The following is a 9,169-nucleotide window of genomic DNA, read 5'->3' on the forward strand; positions in this document are numbered from 1 at the left end:
CTCACATCCGCAGTCATCTTCCTAGTAAGTGCCTACATATATACCACTGTTAGCCAGGGGTAACCGGTATCATTTCTGTGGCACTTAGACATATGTGCACAATGGGGCCATACACTTGGAGTACGACAACTACTTATGTGACTGCTCATTTTCCTTATGTAGACAGGACCACACACAGAGCCTGTCAAGCGGTCAGCAGCCCCAGCAGCATTTTTCTTTTGGGAGCGTGTTATGTTTGCTAATGACAGGTGTTATGAAGGCAATCCAGAAACACAGTGTGCTTAGCGATCAGAGCGCACACAGTGATCTGACAAATACCCAAAAATACAAGAACGAGCTCTGAGACGTGGAAACTCTGTAGACTGCACACCTGATCCTATCCTAAACACAACTAAAAGCGGCTGTGGATTGCGCCTAACAACTACCTAGGCAACTCGGCACAGCCTAAGAAACTAGCTAGCCTGAAGATAGAAAAATAGGCCTGACTTGCCCCAGAGAAATTCCCCAAAGGAAAAGGCAGCCCCCCACATATAATGACTGTGAGTAAGAAGAAAAGACAAAACGTAGGGATGAAATAGATTCAGCAAAGTGGGGCCCGATATTCTAGGACAGAGCGAGGACAGTAAAGCGAACTTTGCAGTCTACAAAAAACCCTAAAGCAAAACCACGCAAAGGGGGCAAAAAAAAACTACCGTGCCGAACTAACGGCACGGCGGTACACCCTTTGCGTCTCAGAGCTTCCAGCAAAACAAAAGACAAGCTGGACAGAAAAAAAGCAACAAAAAAGCAAAAGGCACTTAGCTATACAGAGCAGCAAGTCACAGGAACAATCAGGAGAAGCTCAGATCCAACACTGAAACATTGACAAGGAGCAAGGATAGCAGCATCAGGCGGAGTTAAGTAATGAAGCAGTTAACGAGCTCACCAGAACACCTGAGGGAGGAAGCTCAGAAGCTGCAGTACCACTTGTGACCACAGGAGTGAATTCAGCCACAGAATTCACAACAGTACCCCCCCCTTGAGGAGGGGTCACCGAACCCTCACCAGAGCCCCCAGGCCGACCAGGATGAGCCGCATGAAAGGCACGAACAAGATCGGAAGCATGAACATCAGAGGCAAAAACCCAGGAATTATCTTCCTGAGCATAACCCTTCCATTTAACCAGATACTGGAGTTTCCGTCTAGAAACACGAGAATCCAAAATCTTCTCCACAATATACTCCAATTCCCCCTCCACCAAAACGGGGCAGGAGGCTCAACAGATGGAACCATAGGTGCCACGTATCTCCGCAACAACGACCTATGGAATACATTATGTATGGAAAAGGAGTCTGGGAGGGTCAAACGAAAAGACACAGGATTGAGAACCTCAGAAATCCTATACGGACCAATAAAACGAGGTTTAAATTTAGGAGAGGAAACCTTCATAGGAATATGACGAGAAGATAACCAAACCAGATCCCCAACACGAAGTCGGGGACCCACACGGCGTCTGCGATTAGCGAAACGTTGAGCTTTCTCCTGGGACAAGATCAAATTGTCCACTACCTGAGTCCAGATCTGCTGCAACCTATCCACCACAGAATCCACACCAGGACAGTCCGAAGACTCAACCTGTCCTGAAGAGAAACGAGGATGGAACCCAGAATTGCAAAAAAATGGAGAAACCAAGGTAGCCGAGCTGGCCCGATTATTAAGGGCGAACTCAGCCAACGGCAAAAAGGACACCCAATCATCCTGGTCTGCAGAAACAAAACATCTCAGATATGTTTCCAAGGTCTGATTGGTTCGTTCGGTCTGGCCATTAGTCTGAGGATGGAAAGCCGAGGAAAAGGATAGGTCAATGCCCATCCTACCACAAAAGGCTCGCCAAAACCTTGAAACAAACTGGGAACCTCTGTCAGAAACAATATTCTCAGGAATGCCATGCAACCGAACCACATTCTGAAAGAACAAAGGTACCAAATCAGAGGAGGAAGGCAATTTAGCCAAGGGCACCAGATGGACCATTTTAGAAAAGCGATCACAGACCACCCAAATGACTGACATCTTTTGAGAAACGGGAAGGTCAGAAATTAAATCCATCGAAATATGTGTCCAAGGCCTCTTTGGGACCGGCAAGGGCAAAAGAAACCCACTGGCACGAGAACAGCAGGGCTTAGCCCTAGCACAAATCCCACAGGACTGCACAAAAGTACGTACATCCCGTGACAGAGATGGCCACCAGAAGGATCTAGCCACTAACTCTCTGGTACCAAAGATTCCAGGATGACCAGCCAACACCGAACAATGAAGTTCAGAGATAAGTTTATTAGTCCACCTATCAGGGACGAACAGTTTCTCTGCTGGACAACGATCAGGTTTATTCGCCTGAAATTTTTGCAGCACCCGCCGCAAATCAGGGGAGATGGCAGACACAATGACTCCTTCCTTGAGGATACCCGCTGGCTCAGATAAACCCGGAGAGTCGGGCACAAAACTCCTAGACAGAGCATCCGCCTTCACATTTTTAGAGCCCGGAAGGTACGAAATCACAAAGTCGAAGCGGGCAAAAAATAACGACCAACGGGCCTGTCTAGGATTCAAGCGCTTGGCAGACTCGAGATAAGTCAAGTTCTTATGATCAGTCAATACCACCACGCGATGCTTAGCTCCTTCAAGCCAATGACGCCACTCCTCGAATGCCCACTTCATGGCCAGCAACTCTCGATTGCCCACATCATAATTACGCTCAGCGGGCGAAAACTTCCTGGAAAAGAAAGCACATGGTTTCATCACTGAGCAATCAGAACCTCTCTGTGACAAAACCGCCCCTGCTCCAATCTCAGAAGCATCAACCTCGACCTGGAACGGAAGAGAAACATCTGGCTGACACAACACAGGGGCAGAACAAAAACGACGCTTCAACTCCTGAAAAGCTTCCACAGCAGCAGAAGACCAATTAACCAAATCAGCACCCTTCTTGGTCAAATCGGTCAATGGTTTGGCAATGCTAGAAAAATTACAGATGAAGCGACGATAAAAATTAGCAAAGCCCAGGAACTTTTGCAGACTTTTCAGAGATGTCGGCTGAATCCAATCCTGGATGGCTTGGACCTTAACTGGATCCATCTCGATAGTAGAAGGGGTAAAGATGAACCCTAAAAATGAAACTTTCTGCACACCGAAGAGACACTTTGATCCCTTCACAAACAAAGAGTTAGCACGCAGGACCTGAAAAACCATTCTGACCTGCTTCACATGAGACTCCCAATCATCTGAGAAGATCAAAATGTCATCCAAGTAAACAATCAGGAATTTATCCAGATACTCACGGAAGATGTCATGCATAAAAGACTGAAACACAGATGGAGCATTGGCAAGTCCGAACGGCATCACTAGATACTCAAAATGACCCTCGGGCGTATTGAATGCAGTTTTCCATTCATCTCCTTGCCTGATTCTCACCAGATTATACGCACCACGAAGATCTATCTTAGTGAACCAACTAGCCCCCTTAATCCGAGCAAACAAGTCAGATAACAATGGCAAGGGATACTGAAACTTAACAGTGATCTTATTAAGAAGGCGGTAATCAATACACGGTCTCAGCGAACCATCCTTCTTGGCTACAAAGAAGAACCCTGCTCCCAGTGGTGATGACGATGGGCGAATATGTCCCTTCTCCAGGGATTCCTTCACATAACTGCGCATAGCGGCGTGTTCGGGCACAGATAAATTAAATAATCGACCTTTAGGGAATTTACTACCAGGAATCAAATTGATAGCACAATCACAATCCCTATGCGGAGGTAGAGCATCGGACTTGGGCTCTTCAAATACATCCTGATAATCAGACAAGAACTCTGGGACCTCAGAAGGGGTGGATGACGAAATCGACAAAAATGGAACATCACCATGTACCCCCTGACAACCCCAGCTGGATACCGACATGGAATTCCAATCCAATACTGGATTATGGGTTTGTAGCCATGGCAACCCCAACACGACCACATCATGCAGATTATGCAACACCAGAAAGCGAATAACTTCCTGATGTGCAGGAGCCATGCACATGGTCAGCTGGGCCCAGTATTGAGGTTTATTCTTGGCCAAAGGTGTAGCATCAATTCCTCTCAATGGAATAGGACACCGCAAAGGCTCCAAGAAAAACCCACAACGTTTAGCATAATCCAAATCCATCAGATTCAGGGCAGCGCCCGAATCCACAAACGCCATGACAGAAAACGACGACAAAGAGCATATCAAGGTAATGGACAGAAGGAATTTGGACTGTACAGTACCAATGACGGCAGACCTAGCGGACCGCTTAGTGCGCTTAGGACAATCAGAAATAGCATGAGTGGAATCACCACAGTAGAAACACAGACCATTCAGACGTCTGTATTCCTGCCGTTCAACTCTGGTCATAGTCCTATCGCACTGCATAGGCTCAAGTTTAACCTCAGGCAGTACCGCCAAACGGTGCACAGATTTACGCTCGCGCAAGCGTCGACCGATCTGAATGGCCAAAGACAAAGACTCATTCAAACCAGCAGGCATAGGAAATCCCACCATGACATCCTTAAGAGCCTCAGAGAGACCCTTTCTGAACAAAGCTGCCAGCGCAGATTCATTCCACTGAGTGAGTACTGACCATTTCCTAAATTTCTGACAATATACTTCTATATCATCCTGACCCTGGCACAAAGCCAGCAAATTTTTCTCAGCCTGATCCACTGAATTAGGCTCATCGTACAGCAATCGGAGCGCCAGGAAAAACGCATCGACACTACTCAATGCAGGGTCTCCTGGCGCAAGAGAAAATGCCCAGTCTTGAGGGTCGCCGCGCAAAAAAGAAATAATAATCAAAACCTGTTGAATAGGATTACCAGAAGAATGAGGTTTCAAGGCCAGAAATAGCTTAGAATTATTTTTGAAACTTAGAAACTTAGTTCTATCTCCAAAAAACAAATCATGAATAGGAATTCTTGGTTCTAACATAGATTTCTGATCAATAGTATCTTGAATTTTTTGTACATTTATAACGAGATTATCCATTGAAGAGCACAGACCCTGAATATCCATGTCCACACCTGTGTCCAGAATCACCCAAATGTCTAGGGGAAAAAAAAAAAGTGAACACAGAGCAGAAAAAAAAAAAAAAAATGATGTCAGAACTTTTTCTTTCCCTCTATTGAGAATCATTAGTTGGGCTCCTTGTACTGTTATATTTGCTAATGACAGGTGTTATGAAGGCAATCCAGAAACACAGTGTGCTTAGCGATCAGAGCGCACACAGTGATCTGACAAATACCCAAAAATACAAGAACGAGCTCTGAGACGTGGAAACTCTGTAGACTGCACACCTGATCCTATCCTAAACACAACTAAAAGCGGCTGTGGATTGCGCCTAACAACTACCTAGGCAACTCGGCACAGCCTAAGAAACTAGCTAGCCTGAAGATAGAAAAATAGGCCTGACTTGCCCCAGAGAAATTCCCCAAAGGAAAAGGCAGCCCCCCACATATAATGACTGTGAGTAAGAAGAAAAGACAAAACGTAGGGATGAAATAGATTCAGCAAAGTGGGGCCCGATATTCTAGGACAGAGCGAGGACAGTAAAGCGAACTTTGCAGTCTACAAAAAACCCTAAAGCAAAACCACGCAAAGGGGGCAAAAAAAACCCACCGTGCCGAACTAACGGCACGGCGGTACACCCTTTGCGTCTCAGAGCTTCCAGCAAAACAAAAGACAAGCTGGACAGAAAAAAAGCAACAAAAAAGCAAAAGGCACTTAGCTATACAGAGCAGCAAGTCACAGGAACAATCAGGAGAAGCTCAGATCCAACACTGAAACATTGACAAGGAGCAAGGATAGCAGCATCAGGCGGAGTTAAGTAATGAAGCAGTTAACGAGCTCACCAGAACACCTGAGGGAGGAAGCTCAGAAGCTGCAGTACCACTTGTGACCACAGGAGTGAATTCAGCCACAGAATTCACAACAGGAGCGCCAGTGTGTACGTAATATACTAAATGTGACATTATCCTCAATTACAAATTTATATAACAATGAGCTGGGTAGATTCTTAAATGAATAAGATGCTGCCTCTGTCTGTACATAGTGATTCAAATTTAAAATATATAGTGCCAAATACTGTTCATATAAGGCCAGTTTCACATTAGCAATTTGAGGAACTGCGGACGGCTGCGGACTTCCTCTGTGAAGCCCCGCCCTCGGCCGCACCTCTGCCGCTAGCTCCGCCTACTTCTGCATGCGGCCTGCATAACTATCTTTAACATTACGCACGTCGTGCCGCTGCATGCTGATGCTTCCGCATGCGTTGTTTTGACGATGCAGCGACCAGCGTAGGATGCAGCTTGTAGTAATTTTTTGTTTTCTCCGCATCGTCAAAACGACCCATGCGGAAGCATCCGCATACAGCGGCACGACCTGCGTACCTAATGTTAAAGATAGGTACGCAGGCCGCACGCAGAAGTAGGTGGAGCTAGCGGCCAAGGGCGGGGCTTCACGGAGGAAGTCCGCAGCTCCTCAAAACGCTAGTGTGAAACCGGCCTAAGAAGGTGGTGGCCCATTCTTTCATAGGGGCCCACCAGAGAATCCTCCGGTCCAAGCCTTTCTCCAGGTGACATCTAACCTACAGTATTTTTTTCACAGCACTCTCTGTTATGTCTTACTTGATTGAGAACTGAGATGTCTATATTTAGAACGCTTATAAGAGTGTTTTTAAAGTGCAGATGCACTATACTGACATTCCCACTAGGGGGAGCAACACTTATAAAGTTAGTCTATCAATAAATGTAATATATGCAGGGATTTTATCTTGGATATTATTATCAGCAGTTTTTACTAATTTCAGGACTTGATACATCTTCAGCACCTTACTATTGGGTCAAGATAGAACATTACATGATCTTTACATGTACATCTTTAATGAATTCTGCATTGAAATATGTTTTTTGATTTATACTACTTTCCTAGGCCCGATTCACATGTCCATTTTTAGGTCGGTATACATTCTTTTAAGGACCACAATTACGGACACACGCACACCCATTGTATTCAATGGTGGTGCGCACATGTCAGGCTTTTTTTTTCAGGTATTTTTTTTTTCTGGCACCACAAAGGAAATGCATGCCGTAGACGTGCACATTGATGATACTTATTGCATCCATGTGACATCTGTGTGACACGTACAGGAATAAAATGCTCTGGTGGCATGCTCCAGCGGCTGGGAAAAGCATTACAGTTAGAGCTGATTTACAGGCGCCGGGTGCTGACTACAACTGTCATCATCCTCGCCTTCTCTCCCTTTCATCAGCTAGACCAGGCAATGCTGATGACAGTTGTAGTCAGCACCCGCCACCTGGGAATAGCGCTAACTACAACTGGCATCATTCTCGCCTGCTCTCTGTGCGATCAGCGAGACCTGGCAACACTGATGACAGTTGTAGTCTGTCTGGGAATAACGTGCATTAAGTAAATAAATTTAAAAAATGTGGGGTCCCCCTTATTTTTAATAACCAGCTGAGGGAAAGCAGATAGCTTGTGTTTGGTGTGTTATTATTTTGGGAAGGGGCAATATCCATGGAGGTTCCCAGCCTATTAATATCAGCCAACAACTGTCTGCTTAGCCTTTACTTGTAGCAAAAAGGGGACCCAAACAAAATGACATGGGGTTCCCCCTATTTTTATTAACCAGCAAAGGCTAAACAGACAGCTAAAGGCTGAACTTAATAGGCTAGGAAAAGGGCCATGGAACTTTCCCATGGTCACTGCCAGCGGTTCTCACACAGAAGTTACAATGAGAACCACCAGCAGTTACCTTCAGCCCCCTCTTGTGGATTTGTCCGTTAGGCTACGTTCACATTAGCGTTGCGCCGCCGTGCGTCGGCGACGCAACGCGCGACGCACGCTAAAACGTTTTGCGACGCGTGCGTCGTTTTCCGACGAAAATCGGACGCACAGAAAATGCTACATGTAGCGTTTTCTTGCGTCCGACGCTAGCGTCGGAAACGACGCACGTGGCGAAAAACGCCACCAAAACGACGCATGCGTCCCCTATGTTAAACATAGGGGCGCGTCGCCGCTGCGTCGCCGCTGCGTCGCCGCTGCGTCGCCGGCGCAACAGCGACGCACATTGGCGGAACGCCAATGTGAACGTAGCCTTACTGCCTCACAGTTATGTACTAAGTGCACCATAGCTGTTTATTGCATTTAGGTCTTCAACAGACCCCGTTTCTAAACCCCCACCTATGTTACTATATACTAGGGGTTCCTTTACCTTTTCAATGATCCTTCTAAGAAATTCTTTCTGTACTCACCTATTGAAATGCTGACCCATACATACTTTCAGTCACTTTTTGTTATAATCTAATTTTTGCAAACATGACATCAGTTCATAAACAGATGTTTGAGTTATGCAAGTTTTCCTACATGTTGTTTTTCCTCCCTCTCATACAAGGTGGTCTCAACCATTATTATGTACATATGTATATATTACAACAATTTGATATTGTTTTTCTGCAGCTCAACAGTGCTGGATTTTTTCTTCACTTGTTATATGGAGTGGTATCCTACCTTGGCACCATATTTTTATTCTGGCAGCGATGGGTAAGCGATTGGCAGATACCATACATGTGTAGTATTCTAACATAGGACTCGTGCATGATACCTGCCAATCGTGAACACATCCCGGCAGGCATGTGGGGATGCTATATCATTGGCACCACTTACCTATCTATCACGAATTGAGTAGCAAAGGACATTTTGTTAAAAGGGTAAGGCTTTACTGCAGTACATGTGGAAATGGCCGACTGAACACTGAACAAGGCAGTTACAGAGGTAAATTCTAATCGTCCAACAGGTATCCTGCACTAGTATAGTTAACTGGTTACATCAAATGGTTGCTTCACTGTCATATATGGTGTACAGCAGCATTTTCTGTAACTCATGTTATATAAGGTAGAAAAGAAAGTCGATATACAAACCCTTTAGATGGATTGTCCAGGTATTTTTATATTCATAGCCTATCACTTGAATAGGTCATCAATATTTCATTGGTAGGCTCGACACCTGGTGCCCCCTGCTGTTAAGCTGTTCCCGGTGTTGGCGGGTGGATATGCTGAGTTGCAGAGCTGCACAGCGCTATCAGCGGAATAGTGGCACA

The sequence above is a fragment of the Ranitomeya imitator genome, chromosome 1, assembly GCF_032444005.1.
Source record: "Ranitomeya imitator isolate aRanImi1 chromosome 1, aRanImi1.pri, whole genome shotgun sequence".
Taxonomy (NCBI): Eukaryota; Metazoa; Chordata; class Amphibia; order Anura; family Dendrobatidae; genus Ranitomeya; species Ranitomeya imitator.